The sequence below is a fragment of the Carcharodon carcharias genome, chromosome 14 (assembly GCF_017639515.1).
Source record: "Carcharodon carcharias isolate sCarCar2 chromosome 14, sCarCar2.pri, whole genome shotgun sequence".
Taxonomy (NCBI): Eukaryota; Metazoa; Chordata; class Chondrichthyes; order Lamniformes; family Lamnidae; genus Carcharodon; species Carcharodon carcharias.
The window spans coordinates 21,374,821-21,392,174 of NC_054480.1; the positions used below are offsets into that span (position 1 = coordinate 21,374,821).

At 43.7% G+C, this 17,354-nt stretch overlaps 1 protein-coding gene across 12 annotated transcripts in view; it reads right to left on the reverse strand.

Moving 5' to 3' along the window:
- Positions 1–17,354, reverse strand: part of LOC121286839 (nuclear receptor coactivator 3-like) — a 268,327-nt gene that overhangs the window by 61,032 nt on the left and 189,941 nt on the right. For 7 of the 12 annotated variants that reach the window (XM_041203942.1, XM_041203932.1, XM_041203937.1 and 4 more), the window contains one exon: positions 7,405–7,543. The exons of 4 other annotated variants lie outside the window; for them this stretch is intronic. The gene's annotated coding sequence lies outside the window, so the exon portion shown is untranslated. Of the gene's footprint in view, positions 1–7,404; positions 7,544–17,354 lie in introns of those variants that run through there. One more of the 12 variants, XM_041203941.1, reaches the window with a different exon arrangement.

The window sequence follows — 17,354 nt, forward strand, 5'->3', positions numbered from 1 at the left end:
AACAAGTATTGAACAGCTGAACTAATAAGCAGGGTGAAAGAATGTATACTGCACATGCAGAAGTGTCAAGACAAGTATCTAGATCGACTCTCCCCTTCCTTTAAGCAGCAAATGCACATACATCATGATAAGAAATCGATGACCTAAAAACCTCTACCAAATATTAAAGGGAAATTAAGCAGTAACACTGCGCATTGGATAGACAAGTACACTGGTATTTCCAGGGAAAAGACAGGGTGCCATGCAAACAGTCCTAATCTATAACATTAGTGATCCTTACCACCACCCAACCCAACACCAAGCAGAAATATAGCACCACACAAAATATAATGTATCCCATGAAATAAAGACAGAAGCTAAAGCGATAATTAAACCATACTGGGACACTTCCTCTGCTGATATGGAGTCTGCTTCCATATGTACGATGATTACACCCAGTTATTCTACTTCACCATCTCTCTCAACCTCTTCATTGCCTTTAAGATATCAGGCTATTATCTGACATCTAGTCTCATATGAGCAGGAATTTCCTGCTGCTCAATGCTGGGAAGACAGATGCCCCTCATCTTCAGTCCCTGCCACAAATTTCATACCTTTACCACTGACAACAATCCCTCCTTGGCCACTATCTTTGGTTGAATTAGACGGTTTACAACTTTGTTGTACTGTTCAATTTTCAACCCAGATCTTGTCCATCACAAAGTCTGTTTACTGGAATCAAATCCCCCCTCAGTGCATAGAAAGTGCTAAGGACAGGAAATCTAATCCAAATTTCAATGTTCCATTCCCTGCCATGAACAGAAATTGAATGGAGTGGACACCAAACCCAAAACCTCCCAGTGGATTTCAGCCCTTAGCAAGAGATATTATGATCCTATCCCAGCACTGTCCGTGGAACAGAAAGATCATGAATATACCCCAGCAAGACACTGATTCTTCCAGGAAAGTTAATGAGAGAAAATATGCCATCTTTCACTTCATCTCCCAATACCAGCCCTCATCACCCCATCCCCTCATGAGCACAAAGATGATGTTCTAAAGAGGAAAATTAGAATTTTACTATGAGGCTGAGAATGTGGGGCAATAAAGATTAGCAAAATCAGGGACAATGGACAAGCAGGTGCAGGAGGGATTTATACACAAGGAAGGGAATTTTAAATTTAAAGCATTGGGTGACCAGAAGCCAATGAGATTTTTTTTTGTATAGTAACAAAATAAGCAAGTAGAAGATCATGCAGGATAGGATACATGAAGCAAATGTCTGGATCAATTCGAATTTTTAAAGAGCCATGTTTCAGAGTCTGGTGACCAAGGAACATATGAAGGCTTCAGCAGCAACTGGACTGAGGCAAGTTGGAGGAGGGTGATACTGCACAGATCTGAGCAAGCATTCTTTGAGATGGATTGGATATAGGGTTGAAAATTGAACAGGACAACAAAATTGCAAACAGTCTAGTTCAGCCAAAGATGGTGACCAGGGATGGGTTGGAGTCAATGCTAAGAGTATGGATTTTGAAGAGGTTGAGAGAGGTGGTGAAGTGGAAGAGCTGGGTGTAATCATTGTATGGAAGCAGACTCCATAGCCAAAGCGGAAGTGCCCAAGTATGGTTCTTCAGGGGGGGGGGCCGCAGCAAAGGGCAAAGAGTTGACATTGTAGGGATGGGGCTAAAATCATTGGTACAGCTTTGCCCTAACTGTATCAAAATCTTCAAAGAGGTGCTGGAGAGATAATGTACACACAATCACAGATAATAATTTCATTGACCTGCATTATAGCCGTTTCTGAATCTGATTAGATATTCAAACAGAAAGCTACAGGAGCACAGACTAGAAGACAACAGGATGTTCAACTAGAAAAGAGAGGTGGTGAAGCAGATGTAACAGTTTTTCTGGAAGCAGGCTAGAAAACTAAACAAAACTACAAAAACATATCATTTATAAAGAAGTAGCTACTTGGATTTCAATGAGGAACACCAGCAATCAGGAGGTAAAGTTAGATCAAGTCAAAGTAAAATAAAGTAATAAAATAAACCAAAGTCAGATAAAGTTAGTGTAAGTGCAGTAAAGTTAAGTTACTAGTAATTAATTCATTCTACTTACTCTAAGCGTAATAAATAGTTTTGATGTTACGGGCGTTAAGTCACTTCGGCCAAGTGGAGTGTACATCCTGCGGTATGTGTGAAATCGTGGATGCACCACTTCTCCCTGACAAACACATCTGTAGGAAGTGTCACCAGCTGCACAAGATCGAGCTCCAGGTTTCGGAACTTGAACTGCAGCTAGAGTCATTGTTGTGCATCCGCAAGGCAGAGGACTAAGTGGATAGCACATTTAGGGAGGTAGTCACACCACAGGTCAGAAGCATACAGCCAGAGGGGGAATGGGTGACCACCAGGCAGGTGGGGCAGGAGTCCCCTCAGTCTATCTTGCTTGCTAATCAGTTTTCCATTTTGGATGCTGATGAGGGCGATGGTTTGAGAATAGGTTGAGATCGTTTTGGCCCCAAGACCTCTAATCATTCGCTTTACCAGATAACACTGTATGAGCGTCTGCATCGGGCGCCTTAACCCAGCGTTCAGTTCATCCCGCAGCGCCAGTTCTGGGAGTTTTGGGTTCTTCAGGGGAGCACAGCCAGGGCCAAGCCTGTGGCACCATGGATGGCTCAGCCATACAGGGGGGGGGGAAGGAAGAAGAATGGAAGGGCAATAGTGATAGGGGATTCCATTGTCAGGGTGTCAGGTGGGTGTTTCTGCGGCAGGAAACGTGACTCCAGGGCAGTGTGTTGCCTTCCTGGTGCCAGAGTCAAGGATGTCATGGAGTGGCTGCAGGACATCCTTTGGTGGCAGGGGGATCAACAAGAAGTCGTGGTCCACATTGGTACCAATGACATAGAGGGATGAGGTCCTGAAAGCAGATTTCAGGGAGTTAGGTAGGAAATTAAAAAGCAGGACCTCAAGAGGAGTAATCTCAGGGTTACTCCCTGTGCCACGTGCTAGTGAGCATAGGAATAGGAGGATGGATCAATTAAATACATGGCTGGAGAACTGGTGTAGGATAGAGGGCATCAGATTTCTGAGGCATTGGGACCAGTTCTGGGGCAAGTCAGACCTGTACAAGCTGGATGGGTTACATCTTAACAGGGCTGGGACTGATATAGTCGCAGGAAGATTTGCTAGTGCTGTTGGGAGGGTTTAAATTAGCTTGTCAGGGGGATGGGAACCTGAGGGGCAGCCCAAATTGGAAGTAAAATTAAGCTGGTAACAGGAAATAGTAGTGAGACCAGAAGGCAGGAGAAACAAAGCAGAGCATTGAGTATGCTTCGAATGCAGAATGTCAAAAAGACAAAGTTAAGGGCACTCTAAGTGAATGTGTGCAGCATTTGCAAGAAGGTAGATGATCTAAAGGCACAAATAGAGGTAAATGGGTATAATATAATTGCCATTACGGAAACATAGCCGCACGGTGACCAAGACTGGGAACTGAATATTCAAGGGTATTCAGCATTTAGGAAGGACAGACAAGGGAAAGGAGGTGGAGTAGCACTGATAATAAGGGATGGGGTCAGTGCATCAATAAGGAGGATCTCAGGTTGGAAGAACAATGTGCGGAATCTGTTTAGGCGGAGCTAAGAAACAGCAAAGGGCAGCAGACATTGGTTGGAGTTGTTTATAGGCCACCAAACAGTAGTGGTAATGTGGAGCATGGTATTAATAGGAGAAGAGAGAAGCATGCAGCATGGGCAATACAGTAATCATGGGTGACTTCAATCTGCATATAGACTGGGTAAACCAACTGAGCACTAATGCTGTGGAAGACAAGTTTCTGGTGTGTGTTAGGGATGGTTTTCTAGAGCAGTATGTTGAGGAGCCGACTAAAGAACAGGCTATTTTAGATATAGTATTATGTAATGAAAAAGGGCTAATTAATAATCTTGTTGTAAAAAGACCTCTTGGGATGAGTGATCACAAAATGATAGAATTTTACATTATGTTTGGAAGTGAGATAATTCACTCTGAAGCATGGGTGTTAAAGTTGAATAAAGAAAATTATGAAGGCATGAGGGGCAAATTGGCTAAGGTGGACTAAGAAAATACATTAAAAGATCTGACTGTACATAGTTCTTTGAAGGCTATCCATTGCCTATTACGTAGCTTATAGCACCTATACATTCCTTCAAGATGCAAACCACACCACCCCTTAAAAGAAGCCAGTCAACCAGGGCTGACAAAGGAAGTTAATAATTGTATAAGATTAAAAGAAAAGTTGCCAGAAACAGTAGTAAGCCTGAGGATTAGCAAAAGACCAAGAAACTGGTAAAGAAAGGAAGAATAGAATATGAATGCAACCTAGCAAAAAACAAAAACAGACTGTAAAGGCTTCTAAAGGTATGTAAAAAGGAAGTGTTTGGCTAAGACAAATGTAGGTCCGTTACAGGCAGAGTCAGGAGAATTCATAATGGGGAATAGAGAAATGGCAGAGAAGCTAAATGATTACTTTGTTTCACTGAGGAAAATACAGGAAATCTCCCAGATTTTGAGATCCAAAGGACTAGGGAGAATAAGGAGTTGAAAGAACTTAGTATAAGAAAGATCCCAGAGGTTGCTATAGAGGTAGTGGATGCATTGGTGATCATTTTCCAAAATTCTACAGATTCTGGAATGGTTCCTGAAGATTGGAAGGTAGCAAATGTCACCCAGCTATTTAAGAAGGGAGGCAGAGAGAAAACAGGGAACTACAGGCCTGTTAGCCTTACATCAGTGGTAGGGTAAATGCTAGAATCCATTATAAAGGATGTGATAAATGGATACTTGGATATTCATGATCTGATTGGGCATAGTCAGAATGGATCTGCGAATGGGAAAACATGTTTGACAAACTTCTTGGAGTTTTTTTGAGGATGTTACTAACAAAATTGATAAAGAAGAGTTGGTGGACATAGTATACTCGGATTTTCAAGAAGGCTTTTGATAAAGTCCCCCACAGGAGGTTAATTAGAAAAATAAAAGCACATGGGATAGGAGGCAACATACTGGCATGGATAAAGAGTTGACTAACTGGCAAAAAACAGAGTAGGAATAAACAGGTCATTCTCACGTTGGCAGGCTGTGGGGTACCACAAGAATCAGCACTTGGGCCCCAGCTGTTCACAATATATATCAATAATTTGGATGTGGGAATCAAATGTAATATTTCTAAGTTCGCGAATGATACAAAGCTAGGCGGGAATGTGCATTTTGAGGAAGATGTAAAGTGGCGACAGGAGGATTTGGACAGACTTAGAGAGTGGGTAGGAACATGGCAGGTGGAATATAATGTGGAAAAATGAGGTTATCTGTTGTTAAAAGGAACAGATGTGCAGAGTATTTCCTAAATGCTAAGAGATAGAAAGTGTAGATGTATAAAGGGACCTGGGTGTCCTTGTCCATAAGTCACTAAAAGCTAACGTGCAGGTGCAACAAGCAATTAGGCGGGTTAATGGAATGTTAGCCTTTATCGCAAGACGATTTGAGTACAGGAGTACTGAAGTCTTGCTTCAATTGTATAGAAGCTTGGTTAAACTGCATCTAGAGTACTGTGTGCAGTTTTGGTCCTTTTACCACAAAGGATCTTATTACCATAGAGGGAGTGCAGCTAAGGTTCACCCGGCTTGATCCGAGGATGGGGTGGGACTGTCTTATGAAGAGAGGTTGGGCAAACTGGACCTGTATTCTCTAGAGTTTCGAAGAATGAGAGGTGATCCATTAAAACTTACAAAATACTTAAAGGAATACACAGGGTAGATGCAGGTAAGATGCTTCCCCTGGTTGGGGAGTCTAGAACCAGGGGACACAATTTCAAAATAAGGGGGAAGCCATTTACGACAGATGAGGAGAAATTTCTTCACTCCGAGGGTTGTGAATCTTTGTAATTCTCTACCCCAGAGGGCCATGGAGGCTCAGTCATCGAGTATGTTTAAGGTAGAGACCGATAGATTTCTGATTAACAATAATGTAAACCATTATGGGTATGGTGTGGGTAAAAGGCATTGAAGTGTTCGATTAGCCATGATAGTATTGAGTGGCAGAGCAGGCTCAACCAGCTGAATGGCCTTCTCCTGTTCCTATGTTCAAGAAGTTTTGAAAGAAAGGGAAATTGGAAACTTGTTGCAGTTATCAAGAACAGGAGTATTTTTGATGGGGGTGATGATGTTTTGAAGAGGAGGAAAAGTGCCTGAGAAGAGGGAACCACTCATACTATTAGCTAGAACGTTGACCAGAAAAGGGTAGGTGAACATTTAGGAACTCAGTGAGAATTGTGCTGAAGGAGCAAGAGATAACTTTCACGGATAAGATTAGCTTTGAGAAGATAAGAAAGGGGACATGGGAGAGAAAGATGTACAGGCAAAAGGAGGACGACAACTGAAGGAGCTTGGCTTGATGGGAAAGGGGGAACAAAAACAGCAGAGGCAGCTGAATGGATGGTCTCTATTTTGGTAAAAAAAAGAAATTCCGAAGCTTCTGCCCAAGATGAAGAAGGAAGGGGAAGATGTCAGAGAAAGAAAATGGTAGTAAGGGAAAAAACCTAGCCGCCTTGGGTGATCATACAGCAACAGACAGTTTTAGCAGAAGCAAACAAGGGCTAATAGAGTAATGGCTGACTAAACCAATTGTGGACCACTTATACTCAAGCTCATCTCGCTTGGACTTGAGGCGGTAAAGATGATGGCCATACCAGAATAACAACATATGAATGAAGGCTTTGCTGGAGAGAATGCCATTTAAATTGGAGAGGAGGGAATGCCAGTGTAAATCAACATATGTTAATTGCCATCTCATTTAATACTCTAGGCTTAAGAAATCTAAAATGTAAATATAAATTCATAAGTAAAAGAATATAAACTAATCAATCCCACTCAGTTACAGTTTTCATATGAAAGAAGAAATCCCAGAATTCAATGCCCTAAAATTTAGTAAAATTCTCATAACGCTATGCAATAAACAACTTTAACTTAAAGGCACCACCTCCAGAAGGAGAGAAAACATGGGGAAGACATGAGTGGGTAGTAACATTCTGCCGTGGAAATGAGTGGCCAATGTATAAGGTTTCAATCACAGAATCGAGGGCTCATTGAATAGTTGTGTAATATTCCATTAAAGAAACTCATGGCTTCTGTATTTTGTTGCTTCATTTTCTTCAGGGAATAGAATGAATGAATTGCTTTCTTCAATGTGTACAATCCTCAAACATTTATACAAGCACTCTTTAGATTCTGAGAAAAAGCACCATTTCTCTAAGGAGAGGAATTTACTCTCAAGTAAAAGTTCTATAGCAGCTTTAGCTTTTTTTAAAGCATTGCAAATGGAAACAAACTGTAAACTGCACATACAGCCTTCAATTCAGATTCTCAAGCCATTGGAAACTCACTTTCCTGTGGCCTTTGGAACCATGACAGGTTCCCAGCAACACTTTTTATGTCAGCAAATGTAAAGTGGTTGCAGGCTTGGTTATCATTGAATGTTTTATCCCTCTTCTACCACAGTAACTTGAAGTCCATTTTCCTGATCTGTGTATACATAACAGCCAAGTGACACAGGGAGTTAACTTACGTAATAAAGCTGCTGAATAGCAATTTTGTCAGCAAATATGCATATCTATAAATATTTTCATGAGTTGTAATTTTATACCTATATGTTTTATGTTCGGCACATGCAAAGTTGGGATATCAACAATTAAAATATATTTGTCAATTTGTAGCTCTTTGACTGATTCATAGCATAAAAACATAAAACACAGAGAAAGGAACAATATTCATCAAATGGGATGACAGGACCCAACTCAATAGTTTTGTATTTTCTATTGCTCCATAGGCATCGTTATTAGGCTATGCATAAAAACTACCAGTTAAGCTATAAAACATTATTTACAACAATTCACATTTACATTATGCCTTTAACTCAGGAAACCTCATTACAGCTCTTTGCAGAAGCATAAGGAGGAAGATATTAGGATGGGTGGTTAACAGCTTAGTTAATGAGGTAGGTTTTAAGGAGAGACTTAAAACAAGAGACAGAGGTGGAGGTTTAAGGAGGTTATTTCACAGCTTAGGATCAATACAGCTGATGGTATGGATGCCAACTGTAGAACACAGGAAGTGAGAATGCCTAAGATGACAGAGCTGGTGAAGCATAGTTTGTGCAGGATTCCAGGGGATTACAGAGATAACCAGGAGCAAGGTCATAGCAGAATTTGAACACAAGGATGAGAATTTCTAAATCAAGGACTTGGTAGACCAGGACCCAAAATAGGCCATCCTGCACAGGGCAACACAGGGTTTGATGATGGTAGGATGGTAGAGTTTGGGATGAGCTTAAGTTTATCGATGGCGAAGGAAACGAGGTTGGCAAAATGTTCACTGAAAAAGTTTAGTCTGGAGGTCACAAAAGCATGTATAAAGATTTCAGCAGCATAAAAATCATCTGGTTGACAAACGTCCTTTAGGGGAGGAAATTTGCCATCCTTATCTGGTATGGCCTACATGTGACTTCAGACCCATAGCAATATGTTTGACTGTTAACTGCCCTGTGAAATTGCCTAGTAAGCCATTCAATTCTACCAAAGCACTACAGAAAAGGCGAATAAGATTAAAACCAGATTAAACCCGGCACCTGTTTAGGCACTTGGAACGACAACAGCACATCCTGGCCAGCTGACCCTGCAAAGTCCTCCTTACTAATATCTGGGGACTTGTGCCAATATTGGAAGAATGCAGACTGGTCAACAACAGCCTGATACTCATATACACCAAATCGTACCTTTCAGCCAATGTACCAGATTCCTCCATCAACCATGCTTGGATACGTCTTGGCCAGGTGGCAGGACAAATCTATCAGAGGTGATGGCACAGTGGTATACACAGTCAGGAGACAGTGACCCTTGGAGCCCTCAATACTGATTCTAGCCCCCATGAAGTCTCATGGCATCAGGTCAAACATAAGCAATGCAATGTCCTGCTGATTACGCTCCCTCAGCTGATGAATCAGTACTCCTCCCTCCCTCCAAGTTGAACATCACTTGGAAGGAATATGGAGGGTAACAAGGGCACAGAATGTTCTCTGAGTGGCGGACATCAACGTCCATCAGCAAGAGTATGCACTGACTGAGTTGGCCAAGTCCTGAAGAAGAAATCTGCCAGACTGGGCCTGCTGCAGGTGGCGGGGGAACCCAAAAGAGGGAAAAGCCACTTGATCCGGTCTTCACTGATCTACCTGTCACAAATGCATTTATACATGATAATATTAGTAGGATTGAGCATCACACAGTCCTGTGGGAAAAGTGGTCCTTTCTTCATGTTATGGATACCATGCATCATGTTGTGTGCCAATACCACTGTGCTAAACAGGATAGATTCAGAACAGATCCAGCAGTTAAAAACTGGAGGTGCTGCAAGCCATCAGCAGCAGCATTACCACCAAGCCAGGGGGTCAACCTAGGTTCAATAAGTGCAGGAGAGCACGCCTGAAGCAGCACCAAAAATGAGATGTCCACCCAGAGGGTGGTGGGAATCTGGAACTCACTGCCTGAAAGGGTGGTAGAGGCAGAAATCCTCATAACATCTAAGAAGTATTTGGATGTGCACTTGCAATGCCATGGCATACAAGGCTATGGGCCTAGTGCTGGAAAATGGGATCAGAATTGTTAGGTACTTGTTTAACCGGCACAGACTTGATGGGCCAAAGGACCTTTTTCTGTGCTGTAGACCTCTATGACTCTATGACCTGCTGAAACTACAACCCAGGACCACATGCATGCTAACAATGAAAGCAGAGTGTAGGTGACAGAGATAAACAATCCAACGACCAAAAGATCAGATCAAAGCTCTGCAGTCCAGCTGTAAATGGTGGTGGACAATTAAACAACTAACTACAGGAGGCAGCTCCACAAACGTCCCAATCTTCAATAATGGGAGAAACAAAGCACATCAGTGCAAAAGACAAAACTGAGCATTTGCAGCCATCTTCAGCCAGAAGTGCCAAATGGATGATCCATCTCAGCCTCATCCTGAGCTCCCCGGCATCACAGATGCCAGTCTTCAGACAATACAAGTCACTCCATGTGATAGCAAGAAACGGTGAAGACACCGGATACAGCAAAGGTTATGGACCCTGACAGCAACCCAGCAGTAGTACCGAATACTTAGAAACATAGAAAAATAGGAGTAGGTCATTCGGTCCTTCGAGCCTGCTCCACCATTCAATATCATGGCTGTCCCAATGCCATACTCACACTCTCTCCCCATACCCCTTAATGACTTTAGACTCTAGAAATCTATTTCCTTCTTTAATATATTCAGTGACATGGCCTCCACAACCCTCTGTGGCAGAGAATTCCACAGGTTCACCACCCACTGAATGAAAAAGTTTCTCCTCATCTCAGTCCTAAATAGCCTACCCCATGTCCTGAGATTGTGACACCTTGTTTTAAACACCCCAGCCAGAAGAAACATCATCCCTGCATCCAGTGTTGGATTTCCAGCATCTGCAGTTTTGTATTTTTATCCAGTCTGTCCAGTCCTGTCAGAATTTTGTACCTTTCAATGAGATCCCCTCTCATTCTTCTAAGCTCCTGTGAATACAGGCCTGGTCAGCCCAATCTCTCCTCATATGACAATCATGCCATCCCAGGAATCAGTCTTGTGAACCTTCGCTGCACTCCCTCTATGGCAAGTATATCCTTCCTTAAGTAAGGAGACCAAAACTGAGCACACTACTTTAGGTGTGGTCTCACCAAAGCCCTGTATAGCTGCAGTAAGGCATCCTTGCACCTGCACCCATTCTCACAATGAAGGCCAACATACCATTTTCTTTCTTAACTGCTTGCTGCACCTGCATGCTTGCTTTCAGTCACTGGTGTACAAGGACACCCAGGTCCCTTTGCACATCAATATGTCCCAATCTATTACCATTTCTGCTCTACCATAACTGCTTGATCTGTTCTGAATCTATCCTGTTTAGCACAGTGGTATTGGCACACAACATGATGCATGGTATCCATAACATGAAGAAAGGACCACTTTTCCCACAGGACTGTGTGATGCTCAATCCTACTAATATTGTCATGTATAAATGCATTTGTGACAGGTAGATCAGTGAAGACCGGATCAAGTGGCTTTTCCCTCTTTTGGGTTCCCCCGCCACCTGCAGCAGCTCTGCCATTCTGTTTTTCCTACCAAAGTGGATAACTTCACACTTATCTACATTATATTTCATCTGTCTTTGCCCACTCACAACTTGTCTAATTTGTCTTGAAGCCTCTTAACACCCTCCTCATAACACATTCCCACCAATTTTTGCATCATCAGCAAACTTGGAAATATTACATTTGGTTCCCTCATCCAAATCATTGATGTATACTATGAATAGCTGGGGCCCAAGCACTGATCCCTGCAGTACCCCACTAGTCATTGTCTGCCATTCTGAAAAAGACCCATTTATTCCTACTCTCTGTTTCCTGTCTGCTAACCAATTCTCAATCCGTGCTAATATATTACCCCCATTCCCATGTGCTTTAATTTTGCACACTAACCGCATGTAGGACTTTATCAAAAGCTTTCTGAAAATCCAAATACACCACATCCACTGGTTCTCCCTTATCCATTCTGCTAATTACGTCTTCAAAAAAACTCCAGTAGGTTTGTCAGACATGATTTCCCTTTCATAAATCCATGTTGACTCTGTCTAATCCCATTGATATTTTCTAAGTGTCCTGTTATCACATGCTTTATAATGGACTCTAGTATTTTCCCGACCACTGATGTTAGGCTAACCGTCTGTAACTCCCCGTCTTTACCCTCCCTCCTTTTTTAAAATAGTGGGGTTACACTTGTCACGCTCCAATCTGCCAGGACTGTTCCAGAATCTAGAGAATTTTGGAAGATGACAACCAACGCATCCACTATTTCCATGGCCACCTCCTTTTGTACCCTGATGTATAGGCCCTGGGGATATATCAGCTTTCAGTCCCATTAATTTCTCCAGCACTGTTTTTTTTCAGTAATACTAATTTCCTTCAATTCTTCCTTCTCATTAGACTTTTGGTTCCCTAGTACTTCTGGGAAGTTAATTGTGTCTTCCTCCGTGAAGACAGAGCTAAAGTAGTTGCTGAATTGCTCTACCATATCCTTGTTGTCTATTTTAAATTCTCCTGCTTCGGACTGTAAGGGGCCTACATTTGCCTTCACCAATCTTATTCTTCTTATATACTTTTAGATGCTTGCTCCAGAACTAGAAGCGCCAAGCTGTCCCAGTACAGCTACAAAAACTACATTAACTCGACAATGTGGAAAATTGCCCAGATATGTTCTGTCTCTGGTGCGGGTTGGTGTGAGGAAAGGTTGCAGAGGTTGGGCCTGTATCCATTGGAGTTTAGAAGATTGACAGGCGATCTTATTGAAATATAAAAGATTCTGACTGAGATTGACAGGGCAGATGCTGAAAGGATGTTTCCCCTTGTGGGAGAGACTAGAACTAGGGGACACGGTTTAAAAATAAGGGGTCTCCCATTTAAGACAGATATGCGAAAAAAGATTTCTCTGGGTCATAAGTCTTTGGAACCCTCTTCCTCAAGTGCAGGCAGGGTTAAGACGGTGGTAGAGAGATTTTTGACTAACAAAGAAGTCGAAGGGTATCAGGGGGTAGGTCGAATGTGGAGTTGAGGCTACAATCAGATCAGCCATTATCTTATTGAATGGCTAAGCAGGCTTGAGGGGCCAAACAGCCTACTCCTGCTCCTAATTCATATGATTGTCATACATGTTAGTTGTCATTGGTACGTGCTACCAAATAGCACTTATATAGCAATAACCTGCTTACCAATGATCAGTTTGAGTTTTGCAAAGGTATCTCAGGTTCAGACCTCAGAACATCCTTGGTCGAAAAATGGAAGGAAAAACTGAATTCCACAGGTTAAGGAAACATTCTCACTTCACATCAAGGCAGCATTTGATCGAGTACCATCAAGAAACCCTAGCAAAATTGAAATCAATGGGAATCAGACGGAATCTCTTCACTGGTTGGAATCATTCTTAGCAAAAAGGAAGATGGCTGTGGTTGTTGGAAGCCAATCATCTCACTCCCAGGATAGCGCTGCAGGTGTTCCTCAGGTCCAACCATCTTCAGCTGCATCATCAATGCCTTACCTCCATCACAAGATCAGAAGTGGGAATGGTCGTTGATGATTTCACAGTATTTAGTACCATTCCTGACAACCCAGACACTAAACAGTCAGTGTCCACATGCAGCAAAACCTGGGTAACATTCAGGCTTGAGCTGCTAAGTGGCAAGTAACATTCGTGCCACACAAGTGACATGCAATGACTATTGCCAATAAGAGAGAATCTAACTATCTCCGCTTGACATTCAATGGCATTGCCAATGCTGAATCTCCAACCAGCAACATCACAGGGGTTACAATTGACCAGAAACTGAACTGGACTAGCCACATAAATATTGTGGCTACATGAGCAGATCAGAGGCTGGGAATTCAGTGATGAGAAACCCACCTCATGACCTTCCAAAGCCAGTCCAACCACAAGGCACAAGTCAGGAGTGTGATGGATTACATCGTTTTTTTTTATTATTCATTCATAGGATGTGGGGGTCGCTGGCTAGGCCAACGCTTATGCCATCCCTAATTGCCCTTGAACTGCCACAGCCTATGTGTTATGGGAACATCCACGGTGCTATTAGGGAGGGAGTTCAGGATTTTGACCCAGCAACAGTGAAGGAACGGAGATATAGTTCCAAGTCAGGAGGGTATGTGGCTTGGAGGGGAACTTGCAGGTAGTGGTGTTCCCATACTTCTGCTGCCCTTGTCCCTCTTGGTGGTTCAAGGTCGCGGGTTTGGAAGATGCGTCTAAGAAGCCTTGGTGAATTCTTGCAGTGCATCTTGTAAATGGTACATACTACTGCCACTGTGTCAGTTGTGGAAGCAGTGAATGTTTATTGTAGTGGATAGGCTGCTTTGTCCTGAATGGAATTGAGCTCCCTGACCGTTGTTGGAGCTGCACTCATCCAGACAAGTGGAGAGTATTCCATCACACACCTGCCTTGTCCCTTGTAGATGGTGGACTGTCTTTTGGGAGTCAGAATTCCAAGTCTCTAACCTGCTCTTGCAGCCACAGTATTTATATGGCTGGTGCAGTTCAGTTCCTAGTCAATGGTAACCCCCAGGATGCCGATAATGGGGAATTCAGCAATGGTAATGCCACTGAATGTCATGGGGAGATGGTTAGGTCCTCTCTTTTTGGAGACTGCCATTGCCTGGCATGAATGTTACCTGCCACTTATCAGCCCGAACTTGAATATAGTCCAGGTCTTGCTGCATTTGGACATGGACTGATTCAGTATCTGAGGAGTCATGAATGGTGCTGAACATTGTGCAATCATCAGTGAACATCCCCACTTCTGACCTTATGATGGAAGGAAGGTCATTGATGAAGCAACTGAAGATGGTTAGGCCAAGGGCACGACGCTGAGGAACTCCTGCAGCAATGTTCCGGGACTGAGATGACAGATCTCCAAGAGCCACAACCATCTTCCCTCGTGCTAGGTATGAATCCAATCAGTGGAGAATTTTCTCCCCGACTCCCATTGACTCCAGTTCTGCTAGGGCTCTTTGATGCCACACTCGATCAAACGCTGCCTTGATGTCAAAAGAAGTCACTACCGCCTCAAGGGTTTGGCTCTTTTATCCATGTTTGGACTAAGGTTGTATTGGGGTCAGGAGCTGAGTGGTTCTAGGGGAACACAAACTGAGCATACGTGAACAGGTTATTGCTAAGCAAGTGTTGTTTGATAGTACTGTCGATGACACTTTCTATCACTTTCAGAAGTCACTCATATACTTGACTGAATGAGTGCAGCCACAGCACCACTCAGGGAGCTCAATACCATCCAGGACAAAGCAGTCTGCTTGATTGGCGCCCCGTTCACCACCTTAAACATTCACTCTCTGTACCACCAGCAAACAGCAGTAGTGTGTGCCATTTACAAAATTCCCTGGACCAAACCTCCTTCAACAGAACCTTTCAAACCCATATAAAAGTAAAATACTGCAGATGCTGGAAATCTGAAACAAAAACAGAAAATGCTGGAAAAACTCAGGTCCAGCAGCATCTGTGAGGAGAGAAACAGAGTTAACGTTTCGAGTCCATATGACCCTTCTTCAGAGCTGAAGAGAAGCGGAAATGTGATTAAATTTATACTGTTTAAGGGACAGTGGGGCAGATGGAGCTGGATAGAAGGCCAGCGATAGGTGGGGACAAAGGAGGGATTGACCAAGTTGTCATGAACTAAAGTACGGAGGGAGCATCAATGGTAGTGGTTAGTGCTAAAAAAGGTGTTGATATTGGCATAAAGGTAAGAAAGCAAAATGTGATAATAGCAGAACAAGGGTAGCATTTTGTGATATAACAAGTAACAGATGGCTCTGTAGGGGATGGGATGGTGGGAGGGGGCAGTGGTGGGTGAAAAAAAAGGATAGAAATTGAGATAGAAGGGGGAAAACAACCATGGATAAATGAATAAAAATAAGTGGATAAAAAATAAAAATCAAAGTAGAAAAAAGGGGATTAAAAAAGGGGGTGAGGATGGAGGAGAGTGTTCATGGTCTGAAGTTGTTGGACTCAATGTTAAGTCCAGAAGATTGTAAAGTGCCTAATCAGAAGGTGAGGTGCTGTTCCTCCAGTTTGTGTTGGGCTTCACTGGAACATTGCAGCAGGCCAAGGACAGACGTGTGGGCATGAGGGCAAAATGGTGTGTTGAAATGGCAAGCGACAAGAAGGTCTGGGTCATGCTTGTGGAGAGACCGCATGTGTTTCACAAAACGGTCACCCAGTCTGCGTTTGGTCTCCCCGGTGTGGAGGAGACTGCATTGGGAGCAGTGAACGCAGTAGACCAAATTGAAGAAGGTGCGACTGAAGGTGCTGTGGGAAGGGGGATGAGGTGTTGGGGGTTTTGGAGGAGTGGACCAGGGTGTCCTGGAGGAAATTGTCCCTACAGAAGGCTGACAGGTGGGGTTTGAGGGGAAAACGTGTTTGGTGGTGGCATCATACTGGAGCTGGCAGAAATGGCGGAGGATGATCCTTTGAATGCAGAGGCTGGTGGGGTGAAAAGTGAGGACAATGGGGACCCTATCATGGTTCTGGGAGAGAGGGGAAGGTGTGAGGGCAGAGGCATGGGAGATGGATCCGACACAACTGAGGGCCCTGTCAACCACAGTGGGGGGAAAGCCTCGATTAAGGAAGAAAGAAGACATGTCAGAAGCGCCGTTTTGGAAAGAGGCATCATTGGAACAGAAGTGACGAAGGAGAAGGAATTGAGAGAATGGGATGGAGTCTTTACAGGAAGCAGGGTATGAGGAGCTGTCGTCGAGGTAGCTGTGGGAGTCGGTGGGCTTGTAATGAATATTGGTGGACAGTCTATCACCAGAAATGGAGACAGAGAGGTCAAGAAAAGGAAGGGAAGTGTCGGAGATGGACCATGTGAAGGTGATAGAGGGGTGGAAATTGGAAGCAAAATTAATTAATTTTTCCAGCTCCAGACAAGAGCATGAAGCAGCACCAAAACAGTCATCGATGTACCGAGAGAGTTGTGGGAGGGGGCCTGGGTAGGACTGGAACAAGGAATGTTCCACATACACCATAAAGAGACAAGCAGAACTGGGGCCTGTGCAGGTATCCATAGCCACATGTTTTATTTGGAAGAAGTGAGACAAGTTTCAGGAGAAATTGTTCAGTGAGAGAACATGTTCAGCCAGGCGGAAGACAGTGGTGGTGGATGGTGATTGTTTGGGCCTCTTTTCAAGGAAGAAGTGAACAGCGCTCAGACCATCCTGGTGGGGGATGGAGGTGGAGAGGGATTGGACATCCATGGTGAAGAGGCAGCGATTTGGGCGGGGAACTGGAAATTGTTGATATGACACAGGGCATCAGGGATCACGGACGTAGGTGGAAAGACAGTGGACAAGGGAAGATGGAACGGAGTCAAGATAGGAAGAAATGAGTTCCTTGGGGCAGGAACAGGCTGACACAATCGGTCTACCGGGACAGTCCTGTTTGTGGATTTTGGGAAGGAGGTAGAAGTGGGCTGTCCAGGGTTGGGAGACTATGAGGTTGGAAACTGTGGAGGGAAGATCCCCAGAGGAGATGAGGTCAGTGACATCCTGGAAACAATGGACTGATGTTTGGTGCTGGGGTCATGGTCCAGGGGGAAGTGTCTGAGAGTTGGCACGCAGCCTCTGCGAGGTAGGGGTCAGTACGCCAGACAACAACAGCACTGCCCTTGTTGGCAGGTTTGATAACCCACGACTGCCACCAT